This window comes from Bos indicus, chromosome 22, assembly GCF_029378745.1.
Source record: "Bos indicus isolate NIAB-ARS_2022 breed Sahiwal x Tharparkar chromosome 22, NIAB-ARS_B.indTharparkar_mat_pri_1.0, whole genome shotgun sequence".
Classification (NCBI taxonomy): Eukaryota; Metazoa; Chordata; class Mammalia; order Artiodactyla; family Bovidae; genus Bos; species Bos indicus.
The window spans coordinates 22,625,074-22,650,854 of record NC_091781.1 but is presented as its reverse complement, the minus strand read 5'-3'; the positions used below and the strand labels follow the sequence as shown (position 1 = coordinate 22,650,854).

General features: G+C 40.4%; 1 long non-coding RNA gene across 1 annotated transcript in view; it reads right to left on the bottom strand.

The window, feature by feature from the left end:
- LOC139178593 (uncharacterized) overlaps nt 1-25,540 on the bottom strand; it is a 309,917-nt gene extending 284,377 nt beyond the window's left edge. The window contains exon 1 of the long non-coding RNA XR_011562973.1: nt 24,955-25,540. This is a non-coding gene — a long non-coding RNA (uncharacterized lncRNA). The remainder of the gene's footprint in view (nt 1-24,954) is intronic.
- Nucleotides 25,541-25,781: the final 241 nt, after the last annotated feature.

Genomic DNA, 25,781 nt, shown 5'->3' with positions numbered 1-25,781 from the left:
TCCTGCATTGCAGGCGGGTTCTTTACCAACTATGCTATCTGGGAAATAGTAGCAAGGTGGAAGAAGGTAAATGAGGAGTTGAGTGTTCATTTTCATTTGCTTCTAAGGAAAAGCATCTAGGCTCCTTATCACCCTTCACCCTGATTTTGTACAGTTCAGACTCTTGGGTTCAGACAGTCTCTTTCCTCTAGTGGGAGAAGTCACAAGAGACTGAAATAGCAGCACACATATACTGAAAGCTTTATTTTACTTCTGTACTTCATCACTAGAAAGATAAACCAGCCCAGGGCTTGATCATCTCTCATGGAGACTCTCTTCCCTACCCCTCGGTTTGTCTTTTTTTTTTTTTTTGGCTGTGCCGCATCTTAGTTGCAGCATGTGGGATCTAGTTCCCTGACCAGGGATTGAACCCTGGCCCCCCTGCATTGGGAGCATGGAATCTTAGCCACTGGACTGTCAGGGAAGCCCCCCTCGGTTTGTCTTGAAGGCAAACTCACTTTCTTTGTTTTCCTAACAAAGCATGAGGGTAACAACTCTACCTTTTCTCCCAGGAGGGTGCTGAGATCTGACCCATGGGCTTGGGGGCAAGGTCTGGATGCAGACTGTGAAGGCCTGGCCATCGTTTGGTCCGAAGATGCTTGGAAAGAAGTGAAGCTCCAAATGGGGCTCCTCTTCAATCCTCTGCTTTGATCTGGGAACCAAATTCAAATCACAAACTTCAGGCTGTCTAGAGACTTCTTTCAAGGACTTTGTGAAGACCACTGATTGGCAGTAAATGAGATGTGGGTATTCTTGCACTCTCTGGTAAATGACAGTTGCATCCCTGGTTTCTAAATCAGGCATCCTTGGCAAGACTAGCATCAATAAATCCAGTATTTCTAATATTTTCCTTATGGAAATCAGTATTTTTTTTAATTTCTCAGATTCTTTGCAATTGGCATAATACCAACAAATAGTCAATTATTTTTCACTACATAAAAGTGAAGATTTAAGTCAGTTTAACAACCAGAAAAAAAAAAGTAGAACAAGCTATGGTCGCTAGTGAGTTACCATGGAAACAAAATTCAGACTGGAATCCACTTCCAGTCTCCCTTGGGTTGGTAACTGATTGACTTAATCTACACAGAAGCATCAAAAAGAAAAAAGAAAAATCAGAATAGAGTCAACTTTCCATTATCTTCATGTTACAATGTATAATTATGTATTAAACACAAATATATGTAAACCAATACATATATATTTTATACAATGGCAAATAATATTGATTAAGTTTTCACTTATAGGTACCCCAAGACTTCAATTAATTTGAGTAAGACAATTAAAAACCTCATACTCCAAATAATACAGAATCATAAGTTTCCCACAGCACATCAGCAAGCATGTTTTTTTATTGTCCAATTCCTTAAAGTTTCCATACTATCGTTCTACCAACCCAAGTTTCATGGCTTTGTACAATATATAAAAAGGCCCAAAGAACATAGTTCTGCAGCTCTTCCTCCCTATTAAACCCTATCATTAAATTGCTAAGGAAAATCTAATGGATCCTGTGCACTGAAATTGAAAATCCTGCCCCCCACTGTCTTTGGTCTAAAATGGAAACCCTTTCTCCAACACTCCCCCACATACTGGGAGACCATCTTAGGAGCTACTTCTTCATATTTTAGTTTAGATGAAGACAAATATGATACATTCCTCCTTTATGCCCTTGCTTTTAGGGTTGTACTTCGTGTTTCCAGGTCATCATAGAAAAAGTTTGCAGTGGGAAAGTTTCTGTACAGTAGCTTATGAACTTGACACTTCGTTAATATCAAATGATGAGCCAACAACTCTGTTTTGGCTTCCTTTAAGAGTCTCTTTCTGGATCCAAAGTCACCTAACACAGGTTACTCCAGAGGAAATTTATGATATCACAAGAGCGGATTTCATTGCAATAAGACACTTGTACTTTGGAGTGAAATGACTATAGATCATCTTAATGCTCTTTTCCTTCACTTTTACTTTGCAAGGACTGAGCTATTAATTCCTCCCATCTATATAGCCTAGCATTTCAGGAACTCTTCTTTCACAAGTCCCCCTGGGATTCTAAATACAGAAGGAACTCCATTCCTGATATTGACTGCTTGTAAATATCTTCCTGCACCTGTGTGAAGAGTCATACTCAACCAAGGTGACAACACTCACAGTTCTGGAAAACAAGCTCCAGTAAGGGGAGACATGCAGCCCTGTTGGCACTGCACTTGCTCCAAAAGCCAGAACCTCCCAGACAGAAGAGTCCTCACATGAATCAATAAGGAAAGACAGGCACAGCTTCAGGTCCTTGTAAATCACATAGAGACATTATTGGGTCTTTAATGTTCAAACTAGGAGGCATCATAGGCTTCCCTCAGTAAAACTCTTGTTTCATAGATGACTTGGTTAAGTGATTTGCTTATAGTCAGGGAGTTAATGGAAAAAACAAGATGAGAAACCATTTGTTTTCACATCCTGAGATTCTTGCTAGACATGACTTTTAGAGGAGACACTATTCACCCCACACCACACCTCTGCAGTTATCTAGATATACAACGGACCATTACGATCATTATCAAAGGGATCTCCATAGAGCAACGTATCTTACTGTCAACTACTGTACTGTTCATTGCAGAATGCTAATGAGACGAAGAGAGTTTTGGACCCCTTGGTCATTTTAGTCTATCAGTATTGTGAGCAACATCGTCTTTGTACCTGTGATGCTACTTTCACAAGGAAATGGCTTTCTGGAGTGGATCTGCCTAGAGTCAGTATGCTGATTCACGCTTCAGCTTCAAAGCTCTGAGAAAACTTTCTAAGCCAGGATTACAAGGTTAATGCTGCATGTGACTTACTCTGAGGAGAGATTTCCATCTTTAATAAAAGAGAAATAAAGGCTCATATGTGTTCAAGAAGAAAAAGGTCAACAAATAGGTCTGGTCAGTTTTAGCTTCTCGTTAAGATTAAAACCAGATAATTTCAATAAATATGAGGGCTATGTGCTCTCACCCCATCGATACTAGAGCTGCAGGGAAAGAACTGTGTGCTGTATGGGGATCTCAGATGATGCTCACTATTGTACCAGGGCTGTGTTGGGAGGGCATGGAAGAAGTGGGACTGTGCATTTGGACAGAGACAAGGGAAGGAATGAAAAAACACAAATATAAATGGAAAATAACCACTGCTTCCCCGCCTCTCCCTATTGCCCTTGTTTCTTTAAAAAGTCCACCTTTGCTATTCCAAGATCACACATCTTTGCTCTAGGAGTCAGAAGATTTGATATATTGTTAAATAGGTAAGCCAAATCCTGAATCTTAGCCCATGCCCCTTCAGAGTCAGGAGGGGGAATAATGACCTCATGTGACAAGACCTTCTAGTTTTGCCATAACTTTGTTGTAAAGTGCTAAGCAAGGACCTAGCATAGCAAACCCCCTGTAAACGTTGGTGACAGTCTGTATTTTCATTTTATAGATAATAAAATCAAAGCTCAGGCAAGGTATTCATAGTGGTTGATTACTCAATCATGTCCAACCCTTGCGACACCACAGACTGTAGCATACCAGGCTCCTGTGTCCATGGGATTTTCCAGGCAAGAATACTGGAGTGGGTGGCCATTTCCCTTCTCCAGGGGATCTTCCCAAAGCAGGGATAGAACCCAGGGCTCCTGCAATGCAGGTGGTCTCCTGCACTGCAGGTAGATTCTTTACCAACTGAGCCACTAGGGAAGCCCTAAGGCATTCATAGAGAAGCAAAGAAATAAAAAACACCTTAAAGATTATACTTTTAAGTTATGACATGTGTAATTAGAATAGGCCAAAAAATACATTTCGGTAAAGTTGATTCCAAGAAGAATAATCACTGTGTTTCTTAACCTTAACATCAAATGAAGGCATCTGACTGCAAAAGGTAAAAGGCACAACCTAAACTTCTTTTAGGACCGGTGTGAACTCTAAGTGGCAAAGATGTAACAATGGCAGAAAAAGTGGCATCAAAAAGTCTTCAGAGGTAAATAAATTTACTGTGTCCTTACCCCTGAAGTCAATGCTCAAACTCCAGGTCAATCAGAGCTTCACTGGGTCTGCAAGTTGTCATGTGGGCTGGTTCAACATCTAGAGCTGCCGGCCCAGCACTGCAAGAAAGTCCCAGTGGAACTGATGCTATTCTTTACATCATCCTCTGTGAATTATTTCCACACTGACAAATAGGTTTGAAACATAATCCCTAGAGGTTTGGCACAGGACCCAGTTTAAGAACAACTGATTATATTGTGTGGGAGCCTGGCCTGAGTGCAGGTGTAACGAAGCACAGGAAAACAGGGAGGGAGCTACAGACAGGCTGTTGTCAGATACTAACTGTTAAGAGGTGAAGGCTGGGGAGGAAGTGGAATTAAACTTTATGTCAGAGCTAGGAGAACTGGGCAAGTACCTTACTGAGTCAAAGGCCCGAGAGAGGGAGAGACAGACTTCAGAAAAGAAACTGAATCACAAAGTCTGAGTTGAGGGGACTCAAAATGGAAGCAAGATATGGTAGCAACAGAGAGATTCTCTTACATCTGAGGCATAGCTCTCAGTATCCTATGGGAATGTCTGCTTCTTTGGCTATGGGGTTGAGATTGCCAGAAAAGGCTCCAAGCCTGCTTACAAGGGTTTTGACAAAGCTCCATTCCTTTTCAAAGGAATTCACCCATTTGTTACCTCTTTGAACAATTTCTCCATGAGACATTTGGAAATATATATGCAGAGTACATTGTGCAAAACGCCGGGCTCATGAAGCACAAGCTGGAATCAAGACTGCCAGGAGAAACATCAATAACCTCAGATATCCAGATGATACCACTCTAATGGCAGAAAGTGAAGAGGAACTAAAGTGCCTCTTGAAAGTGAAAGAAGAGAATGAAAAAGTTGGCTTAAAACTCAACATTCAGAAAATTAAGATCATGGCATCTAGTCTCATCACTTTATGGCAAATAGATGGGGAAACAATGGAAACAGTGACAGACTTTATTTTCTTGGGCTCCAAAATCACTGTGGATGGTGACTACAGCCATGAAATCAAAAGATGCTTTCTTCTTGGAAGAAACACTATGACAAACCTAGATAGCATATTAAAGAGCAGAGACATCACTTCGCTGACAAAGGTCTGTCTAGTCAAAGCTATAGTTTTTCCAGTAGCCATGTATGGATTTGAGAGTATTGTTACCATTGTTGAGTTGCTAAGTTCAGTCCGACTCTTTTGCAACCTCATGGACTATAGCCCACAAGGCTCCTCTTCCATGGGATTTCCCTGGAAAGAATACTGGAGTGGGTTGCCATTTCCTTCTCCAGGGGAACTCCCCGACCCAGGGATCGAACCTGTGTCTCTTGCACTGGCAGGCGGGTTCTTTGCCACTGAGCCATGAGGGATGCCCAGTCAAAGCTATAGATTTTCCATAGCCAGGTTTGGATGTGAGAGTTGGACCATAAAGAAGGCTGAGTGTTGAAGAATTGATGCTTTCCAACCGTGGTACTGGAAAAGACTCTTGAGAGTTCCCTGGATTGCAAGGAGATCAAACCAGTCAATCCTAAATGAAATCAACCCTGAATATTCATTGGAAGGACTGATGCTGAAGCTCCAACACTTTGGCCACTTGATGGGAAGAGCCGACTCACTGGAAAAGACCTGATGCTGGGAAAGGTTGAAGGCAGGAAACGAAGGAGATGACAGAGGATGAGATGGTTGGATGGCATCACCGACTCAATGAACATGGGTTTAGCAAAGATCGGGAGATGCTGAAGGACAGAGAAACCTGGCATGCTGCCATCCATGGGGTTACAGTGAGAACAACTGAGCGAATGAAAAACAACAAATGAAGAACTACACCTACTTTTAGATAAGAAATGTATGGCACAATTGGAGAAGGAAATGACAACCCACTCCACTATTCTTGCCTGGAGAATCCCATGGACAGAGGAATCTGGTGGGCTACAGTCCATGGGGTAGCAAAGAGTTGGACACAACTGAGCAACTAACACACACACACACACAGCACAACTGGTTTCTAATTTCCTTTTTAAGGTCAACAATGTCTAATTTACTCCTATGCGCTAGGCAAAGTTGGGATAGATTGTGAATAAAACAAATTTCACTTGCACAGAAATTAACACTGAGGTCAACTGGCAAGTGGGCAAGATTTGTAAAGATTGATCCCATTTTCAGATTTATAGTTCTATTTTCATTACCTTCTCATCTGTCTTAACAGATACACAATTCTCAAAATTCAGGGAAAAGTCTTAACTCTGTCATGAGCAGGCAAGGCAGAAAAAGGACATTAGTCTTTGGTGTTAACTGTCTAACATGAGGGTTAAATAATTTCTTAGATACAATAAAAATATTACAGATGCAATTAAACTATTTCTTATAAATGCCTGTTTGGTATATTTCCAGGGTAAAAAAGCAAAGCAGAAAGCATCATCTAAATTTTCACTTTAATTTTTTTTAACCACTACTAGAATCCTGGCTATAAAGGTAGTGATAAAAAACTATCAGGGTCTGGTCCCCGCCCACCTAGATTGTTAAGTAGTGGACAGACATTAAAAGGAAGTCCCTCTACTCTGGAAGTTGACAGTAATTATACTTATCAAAACACCTAACTTTGGGCACACATTACTTTTATAATAAAAATCTAAGTAATTCGGGTATGCTCGCTGGTACAAATCACCACATGAGTAAAGAGTTGTAGTTAAGAGAGCCTGGAAGATCTAATTACAGGATTATTTGCAGAACACTGCATGACCTTGCAGTCTGACTTCATGTCATACAACACCATGATTGAAGGCTTCAGGGTCAAATTTAGATCTCCCGCTTGGAGACTGTGGTAATCAGCGTCTTCTGTCATTGAGTCCCAGACGACTTGAAATACACTGCTCTTCACTAGCAAGGTTACAATATGAGGAAAACAGTATGAGCTTTTTCTCTTTTTTAGCTTTTCTAAGTACATTTAAGAATTTTCCCTAGGACATTAAAAAAAAAATCAATAGGATGCACTGTATTTCATTCAAAACTGTTTGACATTTTTCATATATACTTAAGAGAAATGCAAGCCAGGACAGAAGTAGGCAAGAATGAAGAGAAAGGAGCATGTGCACCGGAAATTCAGCTCTATCATATGCAACCTTTCCTAACTTCACTCTCATGGAGTGGAATGATCTGCCCTACACATTCTCTTGGTTGTGAAAATTAATGAGTAGAAAAAAAAATCCGAGTGAGGTGACGGCACAATATAAACACTCAGTAATTATTACTCTAGAAGAACTTATCATTCTGTATGCTGTGAGGTAGTAATTAAACCTGCTTTCCTAAATGCAGGCCAGCTTATCCCATCAATCATTAGTGAGTCATACACTTTTCCTGTTGATTTTTTTAATTCCAAGTCAAGCCACAACAGTAGATTATCACTGTGAAAACATCAAAAGAGATAAAAGGTTTTTGTCAATTATCCCCAGATGTGATCTACCTCTGTCTCCTAAAGTATTTGTATGTGGTTCAATCAATGTCATTAGAATACTACATATACACAAATGCATGCATATATAATCTCTTCTTTCATACATTGGGTTTTCGACACAAAATTCTGTGACTTGCTTCTGTTAGTCAATGATATATCTTGAAAATAGTCTCATGGCAGTGGGAATTTTTCTTAAAAAGTCAAGTTTTTAATAAAGTAATATCAAAATCCAGGGCAATCAAAAATCAAATCTTCCAGTAGGGGACAGATAATGACAGGGTATTTGAAAAATGCTGACAAAACTGTAGGAATCAAAACCCTATTCTGACTCCCAAATCTAAACTACTTTCCATGAATCACTGTCTTTCCACAGTTTGAAAATGATCATACATATCCTCAATTCTCTACTTCATTTTTGCAAATACTGCTGCTGCTGCTGCTAAGTCTCTTCAGTCGTGTCCGACTCTGTGCGACTCCATAGACGGCAGCCCACTAGGCTCCTCTGTCCCTGGGATTCTCCAGGCAAGAACACTGGAGTGGGCTGCCATTTCCTTCTCCAATGCATGAATATGAAAAGTGAAAGTGAAGCTGCTTAGTCATGTCGACTCTTAGCGACCCCACGGACGACAGCGTACCAGGCTCTTCCATCCATGGGATTTTCCAGGCAAGAGTACTGGAGTGGGCTGCCATCGCCCTCTCTGCCTTAAAAGATTTCCTCTGTCCAAAATTTTAACAAAAGAGGCAAAGGAATAACTTCCACGTACAAAAACGATGAGAATTTTGGCTTAAGAGCGATCTCAAAAGACGATGAGCGGGTTCATGTTAAAGTAAGACCTCAAGACTAGTATTAATAGAATAGCACTTCCACAAAAAAGGAGGGGGAGCCATGTTGAGACAGGTGAAAGTGACAAAGACAATCTTGCCAGGGCCCCACCCCCATGTGCTGACTAGTGGAAAGGGTATTACGAAAATGGAGCTCCTCCCTGAAGACTAAGGGGTGCAAGCCCCACATCAAGCACCCCAGCTCAGGGGACCTACACTGAAAGGCAAGTCCCCACTAGGACTTTGGTCCGGGAGAGCCAGCTGGCTCCAGGAAACTGAGGCTCTGCTCTTGAAGCCCTCTCACACAAACTTACTCCATTTTATGAGGCCAGCTTTACTCATATCCAAACCATAGAAGGACACCACACAAAAAGGAAAGTAGAGACCAATATCCTTAATGAACAAAGAATAAGGGTAAAAATCATATGAACTCAATAGGCACAGAAACAGCATTTGACAAAATTCAACATCCATTTATGATAAAGAAAAAAAAAAAACTCAACAAAGTGGGAGTAGAGGGAACATACCTGAAAGTAATACAGAGTACATACAAACCCACAGTTAACATCATAATAAACACTGAAAAGCTGAAATTGTCTCCTCTAAGGTCAGGAACAAGACAGGAATGCCCATTCTTACCAGTTTTATTCGATATAATTTGGAAGTCCTAGCCAGAGCAATTAGGCAAAAAAAGAAATAAAAGGTATCCACACTGGAAGTAACTAGCTTTGGTGAAGATGTAGAGAAAAGGGAACATTGGTTCATTGCTGGTGGGAATGCAAACTGGTGCAGCCACGACAGAAAATACGGAAGTTCCTCAAAAAATTAAAAATAGAACCAAGATATAGTTCAGCCATTTCACTCCTGGGTATATATCGAAAAAAGTTAAAACACTAATTTGAAAAGACATATGCACTTCTGTGTTCACTTAATCATTATTTAGAGTAGACAAGATACGTAAGCAACCTAAATGTTCACCAATAAATGGCTAACACTTTTTGTTACACGTACACAATGGAATGATACTCCTAGTGAAAGTAACGAAGTCATGCCACTTGGGACAACGACGATTAATCTAGAGGGGATTATCTTAAATAAGTCAGAAAGCGAAAGACAAAAATTGTATGATTGTGCTTATATGTGGAACCTAAAGGGGGTTAGAGGGTAAGCAGAGTGGGTGAAGGGGGTCAAGGGTATGGTGAAAGATGGTAACTAGAGTTTGGGTGATGATCACTAAACCTGATGATGTACACCTAAAACTTTTATAATGTTATACACCAATTTCATCTGAATGTGGGAGAGAGGGATGGAGGGAGGGAGAAAGAGATATGGTTGGTTTCTAGAAGCCAACTGAAAGCTTCAGGTTAATAAAAATGTATGCCAAAGGACTTTAGTGGAAGACCTTATTCTAACTGCTTTATCAATGGATACTAATCTGCAGTGTAGTTAAATGATTTACCCAATTCCCTCCCAGCTCGTTTGTCAGAGCTTCAGTCATTTTCTCTCTGGGTAAATGCTATTTGTCTCCACAAATAGCATTGTGGAGTTGCCATAACACAGGGACATGCAGCAGTATGCCTGGAGTGCTTCAGCCGCTTAAGCAATGAAGCTCTTTCAGGATAGAAAACTTCCTTGCTGTTACATGATATGTTATTCTTATAACAAGAAATACCTTGAAACCATGTATCACAGAGCAGAATGAGATAACGAATAAGACACTCCAGGATTCTGATGCCATTTACCTGTGTGTGAAGATGATAGGGTATTACCATTTGAGAAATTCCTCACTGTACACACTCAATCAAGTGTGTATTATTTAAAGGGTACTATTTACTTCTTTGCTAAGAGCTGAGCCAGGATGGTTTCGCGTCCCTAGGGCATCCTGACTAAATGGTAAATTGGCTGTGACTATTTTTTCAAAACAGTAGGTCAAAACCCATTAGAGGGCTGTGAAATCAGTTTTGTAGGTCAGGATTTGTGTGGCCTACTAAATAAAATAGAATACATGTACGTATAAATAGTGAACACTCCGTACAATAAGGATATTCACTGCTTTGTAAAATGTTGCATCCATGTTCATATTTGTGTGTAAATAAGTCACAATATATTTCTTATTGTGGGTCTCAAAAATATTTTGCAAAATTGCTGGTCTATCTTACTATCATAGGAGTCAAAGCTAGAGAGAGGTTCACCCTATTGACCAAAAACAGATTTTCCTCACATTAAACTAAGTGCTCATACAGTGATTTGACAGCGCCAGGTAGAAGTACTGCACAGAAGTTTACCCTCCCACTGAGTATTACAGTGAATCAGATCCCTAACCCAACAAACCAGATCAAAAAAAAAAGTTAGCATGCCAGAGTGAAGGAACTGTACAATGGGTTTCCTTTCTTTGCTATTTGATGCATAAACTGAAATCAAGAGAGAAAAACATGCACTCTATAAAACGACCTAGGCTTGAGTAAGGGGTTCAGGGAAAGGAACATTGTACACTGCCACTTCAGTAGGGTTTAGAATAAATCTTCTTAAAGCTGAGGAGAAATTACCAAGATGATCTAGATCATTCTGCCATCCTGCTCATGAAGTTGAGTGACATATATTACAGTCACGAAATACATGAAAGATGAGGAAATAAAACCAGCTCCTGTCTGACTCAAAATATGCTGTTTTTTCCTACTGCACTCTCCTGTCCTAGATGGTAGCTGGCTGATACCAAAAGCCTTTGCTGTATATACTTAGGAGAAAGCAGGGAAAGGGAAGAGACACACAGAACAGGGAAACAAAATCCCAAAGAAAACTCAAACAGTTAGACAATTTTAGTTAGGACTGCCTGAGGCAAGAAACATGGTCTTTAGCTACCATATCTTGAAAAAAATAATCAAGATATTATTACCTTTCGATAGAAGAGACCATACAGAGAACACTGTCGCCTCCTCTTCCACCTGAGAAACTGAGGTGAAGGGAGAAGAGATTTAAGTCCCAGGGGGCCCAACTCCCAGTCTATGATTTTTCCATGATATCATGGATAAATATCTTATCCATATAGTTGGATTAAATCTCTTATACATACTGATGGATTAAAACAAACAACAACAAAATGCCCCAGATCACCCAGGAACTAAAGGAGAATTGCAAGTGTTGATAGAAGTTTCTCTTAAAAAACCAGTCAGCTTTATAAATGCAGCAGGACAAATGCTCTTGGGAAGATAAATCACTACCTATTCCTCAAACTTAGTTTAATAACCAATCTTTATCTCATAATGTGCTCCTGGGCAAAACGGACTGCATGGGTATTTGGTGCAAAATCATTTCATGAACCTTGGAAAACTTTCTCCTGTAATGATATTTCTGAATTTTCAAATGTTCATTTCCTGTTGGAAAAACAACAAGTCTCGGGGGTTAGCTAGGTTAGGAAGAGTTCCTTAGGAAAGTTTTATTCCCACAAGACATAAGTGATCAATATTAGTGGGCAATGTCATTATTAGTTGTTTTAATAGGTGAAGAGGATAAAAATTTGAGTCAGCAAACTAGACATCTCAGCTTCACTTAGTGGATGACTTCATATACTGTGCTAATGTTTATGTCTTGATGACTCCACACTGAGGCTGGAGATCATCGTAATCTAGCCTGCTTAATGGGCTTTGTACAGCCTGTCAAACACAACTCCTGGCAAGCACAAACTTAATGATGATGCTAATGGAGACATTATTGATGTAAATACATGAACATCTCCGAAACAGAAGTGAAAAGTCTGCAGAGCAATCCATTAAAAAAATAATAATTTGTGAAACCACTTCACAGTAGGATAAAAACAAGGTTTTTTAGAGTTACAGAGACTTGTATTCAAAAGTCAGTTCTTCAGCTTTTCTAGGAATACAAGTTTGAGGCTCCCAATAGGAAAATACCTTACTCAGCTTCCCCTGTTGTAAAACATGGATACTAGTGCCCTCCTTCATATTATTCAAATATCTTGAATAGATGATATATGCTCATAATGCAAAAAATATATATGAGGTAAAATAGAATATTCATGAAACAAATTCTTCTTCCTTCCTCTGTCCCATAGCCACTCAACTTTTCTTTCTGGTGCAACCATTAACTAATTCATGAGTGCCCTTCTGGAGATACTCTTCTAGGCATTGACAAAACACACATTTATATGACACACATTCTATTTATTTATTTTTTAAGGAACATTGCCAAGTTCATTCTATGAGGCCACCATCATCCTGATACAAAAGCAGACAATTATATGGCAAAAAAGAAAGTTACATGCCAATATCACTGTGAACAAAGATACAAAAATCCTCAAAAAGATACAAGCAAACTGGATCCAAGAATCCATTAAAACGATCATACACCATGATCAAGTGGGATTTAGCCCAAGGATGCAAAGATTCTTCAACAGATGCAAATCAGTGTGATACACCTTATCAACAAACTGAACAACAAAAGCCATACAACCATCTCAACAGACGCAGGAAAAGCTTTTAACAAAATCCAACACTTATTTATAATAAAAAGATACATATTTTAAAATTAGATCTGCGCACTTAGATTTAGCATTGTCATTAGGCAAAAAGGTACACTTTGTGAAGAACTAGCTCATGGTCAGAGTATTAGAGAATTCCTCAAAACATTTTACAGAACCGTATACGAAACAGAAGGGTGCTCAAATTTGAGGAGCAGCAACTGAGCGGAAGCCGTCACCCACTGAGGAGGAAGAACACCTGACACATCACTCAGCTGACACCCTGTATGGTCCTGATGACCCTAAGCATCTGTTCTTTTTCCTTTCACAGCCAGGGAATCATAAATGATCTTTCGCAGCACTCAAGTTCCACCCCTTTGTGTAGCAAACCTCCATGGTGGAAATAATCACCAGGCCAAAAAAACTGGGGACAGGAAATCGGCTGGAAGGTCCTTGTATGAAAAGAAATGGTTGTAAAGTAAGTTTAGGTGGATCTTGGAAGCCAAATTGGATATTTTGCTTAAGTTTAACTTTAAAATGAAGAGAGATTATTGCATTCAATTCAGTAAGTTAAAAATCTCAAGCGATGACAGGCCAAAAAAAAAAAAAGACAAACATAGCCTTAAGACTTTCATATATGGTTCTATAAAATGTTTTGAGGAATTCTCTATTTGCACACTTGAATTGAGAGGTCTCTCTGTATAGATAGCATCATTGTTCCCAATTCTCACATTTTCTTATGTTCATGCCCACTGACATGTGATTTTTTTCAATTTTCCCACTAGAAGTAGAATATATTTCATTATCTCTTTGATTCTGATTTTAGCCATATGTAATGCTTTGGCCGAAAGAATGTATTTTAAAAGGATAGTTACACAGTTTTGAGCTCTGGTCTTAATAGGTATTGGATGCTTCTCTTTGCCCCTCTATGCTTTCTGCCATCTCCATGAGAGGACCCTGCTCTAGAAAGGTGAAAGTCACATGGACCATCAGAACCTGACCCTCTCTAGCAGTCAAGCCAAGTGTACATCGGATGAAGCCCTGACAATCTGAAAATTCACAACTGAGGATGTATGCTGGAGTTTTGAGTCAGTCAAATTTGATGTGGCCTGTTCAACAGCATTATGGTGACTACAGCCAACTCAGATCATCACACCTTTCCAAAGCTGAAGGAACTTTTCCGTGTTTTAGGTTAGCATGGTGATCGGTACTGAATCGGCATCTATATTTTGTAGCATTGCATCAAACCTAGTTCAACAGCTTATTTTCAAATGAAAATCTCCTTGGGTTTAGAGAGTAGCAGGCAATGTAGAATTGAATTTTCCTCTCTCCCAGATTAGGTGTAATATGACCTTAAAGCAGAGTTTCTCAACATCCTGGGCCATCTTTAATCTCTTGTTTACTAGATGCCAGCAGCATCCTTACTCTAGTTGTAAAAACTATGTCTCCAAACACTGCCAAATGTCACATGAGGAGCAAAACTGTACCCACTGAACACAATACTTCCATGAAGGTTCTGTTGAAACCTTGCAGTCTTTATGGTGAGTTAAAATAATGCTTACAAGAGTGCAGACTGGATACAACACAAGGCTAACTGCTGTCTCACTTATACAAACTATCACAAGGATTCAGCACACTGGAAGCCACAGCAATTAATCAACTGAAGTCCAACACATAACTCAGATTAAACATCTTCATTAGCCAAAGACTGAAGCATGAGGAAGTGGTTTATAGTTAAAAATGTTTTTATGAAGCAAACTTCCAGAAGCTCATTCTTATAGATCTATTCTATCCTCCTGGTTTTTTGCTCCTTCTCATCGTTTTTTGGGTGTGTGTGTATTATAAACTCAGAAAGAATCAGCAGAACCAGCAGAAAGTGAGAAAAGCCCTTTTCTTATTCACAATTTTCTTGACTCTTGACCAAAATCAGAAACCTCTCAACTCATTCATCATTAGGGGATATCTGATCATACTGACTTCCACACAGCGCTGGAGCAACACTTAACACAATCTACTCATTGGCTCCTCTTATTCTCTTAACTACTGATGTTTTATAAGAGTGTTTCCCTACCCTGGATGTCCATCAGCATCTTCCAGGGAGCTTCTATAATGTACCGATGCTTAATTTTAGCCCAGACCATCTAATTGGAGTCTCTGGCAATAAGCACTGGTATTTTGAAAAATAACCCCAAGCAACTTTACTGTGCAGACAAGGCTGAGGATGACTGTTTTAAAACATCTGTATATGATGGCACATTTGTGCTCAGAACCATTCCCCACATCAACACAACTACCCCAAGTCCCTCCCACTGTCCAAGAGGGTCCTACATGCTGTAGCCCCTGGCTGCTTTCTCTCCCCATCTATAACCACTTCCTAATGCTGCCCCAGCCCCACTGACTTCCTCACTATTCCTCACACCACCTAAAGCAACACCCTTGCCTCAGGGCCTTCACTCTTGTTGTTCCCTCCACAGGGAATACGTTTCCCCACATTCACCTGATTCACAGCCTGACTTCATTCAAGTGTCTCCTCATAAGGCATCTCCCCAGAAATGCCTTCCTTGACCTACATGGAAAAAATGTTACTTGATACTCTCCATGCCCTAGTCATGCTGTATCTTCTTTTGAACATTTATCAATATCTGACAGATAAATCTGTGTATTTGCTCATTATCCCTCTTCACATTAAGGCAGGGAGTGATCATGTTTTGGTTCAGTTCAACATGCCTAGCATCAGTATCAGTGCACAGAACCTAGAGGGCATTCAAAAAGTATTTCATAAAAATTTTAACAAGTATGAACCATAAAACATGTCCATGCTTACTTTATTTTAGGCACTGAAATAGGAGCTTCATAACACTATGACCTCATTTTGTCCTCAGGATAATTCTCAATATCCTTAATTTATAATTAACAAATCTGAGAATAAAGAATTTTAAAGAAAACATCCATGGCCAAACAGATAAGAAACTCCAAGCCTGTGACTAGAACCCAGAATTTTTTTAAATTCCAAAATTCATTTTTTCCCCTAACACTAAGAGTAACCCAGGTCTAAAGCATATTCTAATATAATCAGTCCTTTCACTGGGTCTGCTTCTTGGACAGATTACAGTGAGGAAAACTCAGGCAAACACTCTGAGTTCTTAATGCCCATCAACTAGTTCTGTAACTGTGAGTAAAATATTGAACTACTTTTGCCTTAGTTTTCTTACCTATAAAGTGACAGTTTTGACCAACATGATTTTTAAGAACAGTCTGGGGCTTGAGAATTCTACTGGAGACAAAACAGGACCTGTTCTATGGCCAAAGACTATAGAACCACCAGGGTAAAGTTTACAAAGGTCCAGACTGAAGTGACTTAGCAGCAGCAGATTCAGGTTAAAATGAGGACCTGATTTCTAGCAAACACAGGCGACACGTCTCGGTCACCGTCAAGTTCAATCTTTGGGGAATACTCTAAAGAGACTTCTTCCTTGTGCTACGGCTTGGACTTGAAAACATCTAAGTTTTCTACTAATTCTATGGTGCTCTATTTTTTATTAAGCACTATGTTTATTAAATAATTACCATCCTTTGCTTTGTTGTCCTATCACAGCATAGACACACGGCTTGTCTCTCTCTACCTCTCCTGAGACCTGGTAGCTGGGCCTCAGCAAGTGTGATAAGGAGGCTTAGAGCCCAGCAGGCTGTGTCTGTCATTGCATGGAAGCAGTCATCACAGAGCTCTCATCCTTCATTACTCATCCTGTGCATCACTCACAGGGGGAAGAAGAGAAAATCAGCAGTCAGGCTTCCAAAGAAGAAACTGACAACCTGGATCCCAGCAGTTGGTTTTATTATCCCCCCAGAGAATGTGAGCAGTTGCAGTTCCTCATGGAAAGCCAATCAACAGTACAAGAAGATTCCAAGTTATTTATTTATAAGTGAGAGCCTCATCTTCAAACAGCTCTTAGAGGAAGCTAGTCACTAAGGACTGAACTGAACTTTCCATTTCAGTTCCTTAATTCTCTAAAGGGCTTGGTTGTTTTTCCTACTGCTTCTGCTTCCAGAAATAAACAAAACGCTTACAAAGCGGTATCAGTGGCATCACTCATCAGATAGCAGGCTGTGTTATGAAGTAACAGACGAGGTCTTTCCATTAAAATCAAAACAAACTGCAAAAACCCGATATTCTTTTCTTTTGAATCGGAATAACAAAGTGGACCTTTCATTTCTTTATAACTCATACTCTCACCATAATTTTACTTCAAATTGATATTTTGGGGGCTAGGGCTAATAACCTCTTCAAAATTGACTCAAAAGTGGTAAAATTCAAATGCTGATGTCCTCAATTATGCAGAAATGCTTTTAGGAGCAAACCATAGTCTCAAAGGATTATTTCCCAAAGTCAAAGTTGTTGCTGACACTCTTTAAAGAAACGCTACTTGGGTTTGTCTTTGTAGGGTTTGAGACACAGATGTAAGGAGATGTTTTCCCACCTCCAGAGGAAGAAGGGAGATGATGATTACCAGAGACCATTTGGTGGATGATGTCTCAATGCACCTCTGTAGATGGGATTCAGAGCAGACATTCAGACTGAGTGTGAAAAATCTCATCCGTACATCAACTCCTCAACCTACCTTCCCTGCTACTCCCCCTAATCCTGACAGAAAAGGAAATTAAGTTAGATGCCATGATATCTCACCACAGTTTTGTTGCTGTCATTTCCCTTCTTAATCATTAAATAAGTGTTTTGATGTCTTCTTTGAAGGGTGTTAATAACTTCAGATATGCAGATGACACCACCCTTATGGCAGAAAGTGAAGAGGAACTAAAAAGCCTCTTGATGAAAGTGAAAGAGGAGAGTGAAAAAGTTGGCTTAAAGCTCAACATTCAGAAAACGAAGATCATGGCATCTGGTCCCATCACTTCATGGGAAATAGATGGGGAAACAGTGGCAACAGTGGCAGACTTTATTTATCTGGGCTCCAAAATCACTGCAGATGGTGATTGCAGCCATGAAATTAAAAGACGTTTACTCCTTGGAAGGAAAGTTATGACCAACCTAGATAGCATATTCAAAAGCAGAAACGTTACTTTGCCAACAAAGGTCCGTCTAGTCAAGGCTATAGTTTTTACAGCGGTCATGTATGGATGTGAGAGTTGGACTGTGAAGAAGGCTGAGCACCGAAGAATTGATGCTTTTGAACTGCGGTGTTGGAGAAGACTCTTGAGAGTCCCTTGGACTGCAAGGAGATCCAACCTGTCCATTCTTAAGGAGATCAGCCCTAGGATTTCTTTGGAAGGAATGATGCTAAAGCTGAAACTCCAGTACTTTGGCCACCTCATGCAAAGAGTTGACTCATTGGAAAAGACTCTGATGCTGGGAGGGAATGGGGGCAGGAGGAGAAGGGGATGACAGAGGATGAGATGGCTGGATGGCATCACTGAATCAATGGATGTGAGTCTGAGTGAACTCCGGGAGTTGGTGATGGACAGGGAGGCCTGGCGTGCTGCGATTCATGGGGTCGCAAAGAGTCAGACACGACTGAGCGACTGAACCGAACTAAATTTTCCTTTCCGCTGTAATATACTACCACAAACTCAATGACTTTAAAAAATAAAATTATAATCTTAGAGTTCCATGGGCCAGAAGTTGGTATGGATTTCACCAGGCTAAAAATCTCAGGTCAGCAAAACTCTATTTCTTTCCAGGAGTTCGAGGTGGAGAATCTGTGTACTTGCCCATTCAATTTTCTGGCAGAATTAAGTTCAATGCCATGTAGAACTGAGGTCCCCATTTCCTTACTGACTAAGGGCCATCCCAGGCTCTAGAAGCATATGCATGTGTTGGTTTGTGACCTTTAGGCTAAGTCAAAAATTATTGAAGGAAGATGCCTCAGACTTGACGTAGTTTGATTCACCCTTTGTCCATGGTAGGACATAGCTCTTCTTCACTCCTACCCTCCACTATTTATGTTTTACACCACTACAATAACAGGACAATGGTCAATTATTGATCGTCCTAGTTCAAACGTATTCATGAGGCTGTATTCTCTAGAATATTAGGACTTTGGCAGAAACATGTACACAGGCCTACTTGGGGGAAAGGTATTTTCTTTCATGAGAGTGGAGTAGCAAGCCACCTGGAAAGATCCACCCCTGACATTTTGTTCTCCCATGGCAAGATAAGAAGGCAGGGTATCTGCTTTGGAACTATCAGAACCTCCTCCACCCCACCCAAAAAAACTTCAGGTTCTGAGAGATTCTGGGCATTGACATGCATCCCCTCATGTTCCATATCTCCTCTTGAGTGTGTTCCAGGTCTTCCTTTGTCTCATAGGAAGATGTGCTCTTCCTAGCAGGGTTGTTCTTGGTATTCTAGTGCAAAGGTCAGAGAAGACCTTTCACACTACCATAATATGAAATTCTTTATTTACTTCAGTGCTTGATTTGTCCCCGTTTTCTATCCCCCCAGCAAAAGAAGCTCCCCACGAGTTGAGACTGGTCATTCTAGTTCACAAATGCATCCCTAGTAGCTACAACAGTGTCCATCATGTAATACTCAAATGATTCGCTGAATGGATCAACCCAGGAGAGGTCCTAAATTATTTCAGCCTCAGTTTTTTCATCTGTGAAGGGAGATAACAGCTACCAACACATGTGGTTTTGAAGAATCAAGTGAAAATGTATGTCCCTATGTCTCCAGCTAGAATACATGTGCCCTGGGAAATAATTTGAAATCCTAAGGCTATGTAAGGCTAACTGAAACACACAGCATAACTACTCAGGAGTTTGATTTTGCAAGAATATCCAGGGAAAAAAGAGTGTTTATTTTTTATACTCAGAATAATTTTGGAAGTTATTAATTTATGTTTTGCCGTTTTTGCATTTTCCCATGCCTCATTTAAGAAGTCTAACATTTTTATTCTTTTACCTCAGGAGTATATGTGCTGGTGGGTGGTAACAGTAGCCCACTTTCGTTCCCCTCTCCCTAAAAAAAGGAAACATTGATGGTGATAATGCTCACTGGGCCAGAGGGAAAGAGAGGATAGATATAAAGAGAAGAAACACCCCCCCATAAAATGGAAGACATTCTTTCTAGTGGGGGGAAGATGGTAATAAGACAGACATTCATAAAGAAAACACTGTGAAACCCACAGGGCTCTCAAAGGGGAAAATGTAAAATTCTTGGACCTTTAGATAGCTTTAAGGGACAAAGAAACCCAATAATGATTAAAACTGAATTTCCCACCAGCCAGGGAAACTAGACACTCAGAAGAGTTGAATACTGGTTTAGAGAAATAAATATGTCATTTCTTACAAAGTTATAGAATAAAAATCACTCCATTACATTGCCTTACAAAGCCTCACAAAGCTTACTCAAATCCTTGCACAATAAACAAAATACTGCTTTTTAATGCCAGTCCATTTTTTTGGTTTTTCTTTCAAGTGTATGTGCACGTATAAGGAAGAACACGTATAAGCTCTAAGACTCAAAAAATGAATTTGCTGTAACTGACCAGAAAATGTGCTTTGGAATTCACAAAAGTCAAAGGTTATAGCACCAACAATAACAGATTAGACAAGCCACTTTCATAAGAATAGATTAAACTCAAATCACTGGCAGTGACAGAACTACACGTAACCAAAGTGACCACTTGGGACTTTTTTGATGCCCACGAACTAAATAGTTTGATGTGTGTTCTTACCACAAAAAGATCCTCTTCCACAATTCACCATTTATCTTCACCCCCAAATTTTTCTCATGAGTATTTCCCAGAGGTGATCTAAGAGGCTGACTACAAGAGAGAACTTTCAGTCTACCAAAGCACAAGTATCTCTGGAAAATGTGTTAAGAACGGCCACTGGAGCCTGAACATGTTACACTTGATTACCTATGGGTAACACCTGGGAGCATGGCTCTTCGGTAATGAATTTTTTTAACTCAAATTTACTGAAGTTTATAATATAGTACAAAAATACGGTCATCATCTATACCTATATAATTACATGATTCAGCTCTCTTGAAAGATGTGGCACCAAGACACAGAAAAGAAGTGTCTGAACACTGAATCTGTTATGTTTCATTTGTTCAGTTTTGACTCAATGGTCATAATCGGGTAGATGCAATAAAACAACATCTTGCCAATAAACCGCAAGTAAAAAAAACTATACTCTTCCTAGTGGAGCACTTAGAAGTATTATTTCAATACGGAGAGTAAATACAATTATTTTAATTTATTAAAAAATAAATTATTATTTCAATAAGGAGAGTAAGGAAGAGGATATAAACTTTGGAAGAACGTGAGACTTGAATTTCTTGCTGCACACTCAGTAGTCCGCTCTGGCTACTTGTGCTCAGGTGATGTTTGTTCGCTAACTTTTAGAGTACTTTTAAAAACACATTGTACATGCAAAAAGAACAATAAAAGGAAAAAATAGTCTCCAAGTTCAAGGCAGTTTTATTCCAGTTATTCAAAAGGATTTCTGAGAAGGTTCTTTTGCCCTACAGCAGGGACTCATATATTTTGAGTGTGTATCAGAACTGACGTTTGCTGTTATACACAATAACAGCAACCATGGTTGTAAAAGTGAAATACTTGCAGAGTGGCTGGTAAATTGCTGTCACTCCAAGCTCCTCCCACCCATACCTGTGAGAGCTTCAGGATGTCCCAGATCCAGAAACTCTCTCCACTGGGTCCCAAGAACCCCCAGACCTGTGTTCTCATTGGACGGTTCCCACACTATCCAAGTATCGTAATATTCCCCACATGTTACACTTCCTTTACTTCTCCCCCATGCTGACCTTTAATACCTTTTGCTCTCCTTTCATCTGTACTTTAAGAGCAACCTTAGCACTCATCTCAGTCAGCATGCCATCCGCATCACAGTTAGAGTGCCTAGTTGAGGGACAGATGGAACACTACCCGACTCAGCCTTGAGAATTATACTGGCGTCACTGAGACAGAGGCACTTGCTTTCCCCTGGGCTGTGACTATGGTAGAATAAACAGAGTGTTGGGTACCATCTTTGCCACCCCAGAAGCTGATTTTTTTATTTGGGTGCGATACCACATGGAACAGAGTTCCCAAGTAGAACTTTTAAATCATTTTCCCATCTCCAAATAGTGAAGAAAGCCTAATCCCCTCCCATACACAGACACAGGCTCTTGAGCCCTCTGGTTTCTTCTTCTTCATTTAAGTCTCTATCATTCATCATTATTTAAGTCACATGTTAACGAGTTTACAGAAAGTTTACTTAGGGAGGATTACCTCCCTGGGATTTCCAAGAGTAGCATGAGGCCTAGATATTTTATAATACCATCTGAGAGGGAAAAGCTGCAAAGGAAAGTGTTAGGGAGCACCAGGAGAGGAATTTAATAAACTCTGCCTCGAAATTACCCGATTTCTACCTGGGCAATTAAATTCTGATTAAATTGCTGGGTACTAAGACATAAAAAGCTAAAATGGTCTCATACTGAGGGAACAGCTTTTGTTCTCCATTTTCTTAGGTGACAAAGAATGGTGGAAGAACAGGAAGTGAAACTAGTATTTTGGAAACAGAAGTGGGGATTTCTAACCAGTATGTTTCTTTCCAAGGGGAGAGGCGTGAGGAAGAAGCACACTGTTGTGACTATCAGGAGTTTAACTTTCCTCAGCTATATGCCACTCTTCTACCAAGTAACCTAAGGAAATGGATTACAGGAACAGTTCTCAAAATGTAGTACTTGCACTAACAGCCACATTACCTGGGAGCTTGTTAGAAAGTTAAATTCTCAAGCCCCCACCCCAGACCTACTGAATCAGAAATCTGGGTGTGGGCCCAGCAATGTGTTTAATAAGCCCTCCAGGTGATGGAGATATACCTGAGTGACTGAGAACCTCTGCAAGGGGAGTGCTCCAACCATGCTTCACATGAGTATCACCTGGGGAACTTCTTGAACTCTCCAGGCAGCACTGGTACACCATACCAATTATCTCAGAAGCTTTGTGGATGGGAATCAGGTATCCGTTATTTTTCAAACTCCCTATGTGACTACCACATTCAACCAAGTTCTAGAGTCACTGCATGACAGTGTCATTGGCTCAGGAACTGCCACCTTGGGGAATCCTAAAACTCTGGGTTTTGTTCTGCTGGCAAACTCTTCAAAGTGGGCGCCCAGAATAAGAGGAGGAGGCACGGCTGGAGAGGGTCTCTGCGAACTCCAGCCGTGCAGTGCATTCACCATCTCAAGTTAGGAGAGTTCGCCCTCCTAACTCTTAGGAAGAAGAGCTCCTCTCCTCCATTATTCCCTCTCACACCCCTCTATTTCTTTCATGGCATTTATCCCTATCAATATTCATGTCCAATCATCCACTTCCTAAAGCCCAGCGATCACCATGGGGGGGCATGGGCAATTTGCTTCAGTAGTAACTAGTTGCGGAGAAGGCGATGGCACCCCACTCCAGTACTCTTGCCTGGAAAATCCCATGGATGGAGGAGCCTGGAAGGCTGCAGTCCATGGGGTCGCTAAGAGTCGGATACAACTGAGTGACTTCACTTTCACTTTTCACTTTCATGCACTGGAGAAGGAAATGGCAACCCACTCCAGTGTTCTTGCCTGGAGAATCCCAGGGATGGGGGAGCCTGGTGGGCTGCCGTCTATGGGGTTGCACAGAGTCGGACATGATTGAAGTGACTTAGCAGCAGCAGTAACTAGTTGAGATACAATAAGCACTGAAATATTTCGTAGTTGACTGAATTATGTCTTGACATAACTTATACCAGTAAAGACAGCTGAACTCTTTGCTCAGCCACTGTGTTTCAAAGACTTGGCTGCCCCAAATTACACAAGCATCCAAGGCAACAAATCTCTGGATATAAAATGGAATGTACCAAACCTGCCTTTTAAGAAGCATCATGAAGAGTCAAAATTCTTAATTTTCACTTTGACTAAGCACTAGTTCGTCTGGCAATTTCTTACAGTCTAACTCTTTCATATTAATAAACATCTCTCTTTTTTAATATCCAAGTCCTTCCCGCTTTTAAAATCTCACTTTAGACAAAATAAACTTTGTGAGGAACTTCAAGGGATCTTGGGCTACTTTCTCTGATTGCCATTCACAAAGTTCAGTTAAAGGTTCTTCCTGGTGTGGGTAAAGTGATCTATCTTTTGCCTAAGTGAACAGAACTACCATTGGTCATATATCAGAAGCAGGTGGGAAGTAGCTCATATTTATTACCTGCCATGTTTTCCCTTAAAAATTCATTTTTCATTAAATCACTTAAACCCATGTAAGTTAATAAATCCCCTCATGCATTGCATCCCTGAGGATTAGATCATAAAGTTCAGTCAGTAACTGTAGGAGTCAGTCTTAAAACCAGTAACACAAACATCAACAGTAATGGATATATTAAAATTTTATATATACCTTCCCTACTTGTACTTTTACTATTACTTTGCCATGCTTTATAGGAACATGAGAATAGCTTATATAAAATATTTACTGTAGTAAGAGCTCAATACATTTCACATCCAGCAAAAAAAGGAGAAAAACAAAATTAAACAAAAAAAAAAAAGAAAGAAAGAAAACCAAAATTAAACCCTCCAAAAAAAGCTTAATTTTTCCCAAGAATTTTTTTAAGCTTATGCATTAGCCAGGAGACTTAGTCAAGAGACTTCACCTGGAAGTCAATCCACTCTCCTGGAACCTTCGCATCACATTCACTTCGTTCCAGTTTATTTCTCGAGTCATAAAAGCCCTGATTACTGTCCCTACATAACCTCCAGATATTTGCCCTGACTACTCAGGCTGGAGGCCATAACAAGGCTGTGGAAATTGAGACTCCTCTACCAAGCTCACTTTGAGGCTGTAATGAAAACAACACGTCCTTACTTAAAAGACAACAAAAAGAGGAAGGGGAAGAGACTCACTCACTACCTAATGTTCTAAGACCGCAGGGAAATCAAATGCGCTTAAACATTTCATTTCAGATGAGAACGCAAAACACCATACCTATATACTGCATGTAACTTACCTTTACAGTTTAATAGAAAAAAACAAAACAGAACAGAACGAGACCATCTATGGTGAAAGTACCTTGTAAAACGAAATGACTGAAAAGGCAGGGAACCGTTAGTCATAGTTAGCCAACACCTTATTTATTTATTTATTTTTTCTAAGAATATTGCCGTAAGATGTCCTACCTCTTTCGATTCTGGGGTCCACCGCAACTCTGAGGCACGGAGAAGACAGCCTGGATTTAATCCTTCCGCAGGACCCTCTTCGCGAATCTTCTCGCGAGTGTGCGCTGTTTAAAAGAGGCCATGAGGAAACACGGAAGCTTTTGAGATGTTGTCCGCCTGCAGGTGTTGACAATGCACCGACACTCACACCTGTGCCTCAGGGGGCCATTCTCAGTACCGGGATTGGGCGGAAGGCCAATGAGAGGAGAGGCCTTCTCAGCTCAGCCTGCAGGATCTGTCCTGCTTCTAACCAGCCCAGCAAACCCTTCTCATTGGGTGTTTTTTGTTTTAAACTTTTATTTTTGGCGACCTCCGGTCTTCATTGCAGCAGGCGGGATCTTCGTTGGAGCCCCTCCCTGGCTTCTCTCTAACTGTAGGGCAAGCTCAGTAGTTCAGCACAGGGATTAGTTGAGCCAGCGGGCTCAGTAGTTGCGACTTGAGGGCTCTAGAGCATGCGGTCACTAGTCTTGGCACGCCAGCTCCATGGCATGTGGAATCTTTCTGGACCATGGATGGAACCCATGTCCCCTCCATTGGCAGGCCTATTCTTATTCACTGTGCCACCAGGGAAGTCCCCATGTTACCCATTTTTAAGGGTACAATTCAAATATATTAAATACTATTAAAACCATCACTGCCATCCATCTCCATAGCTCTTTTCATCTTGCAAAACTGATACCCTATACCCATTAAATAATAATCCTCATTTCTCCGACCCCCAGCCCCTGGCGCTCACCACTCTACTTTCCGTCTTTTAACAACTCTATTTCATACATGTAAGTGTAACT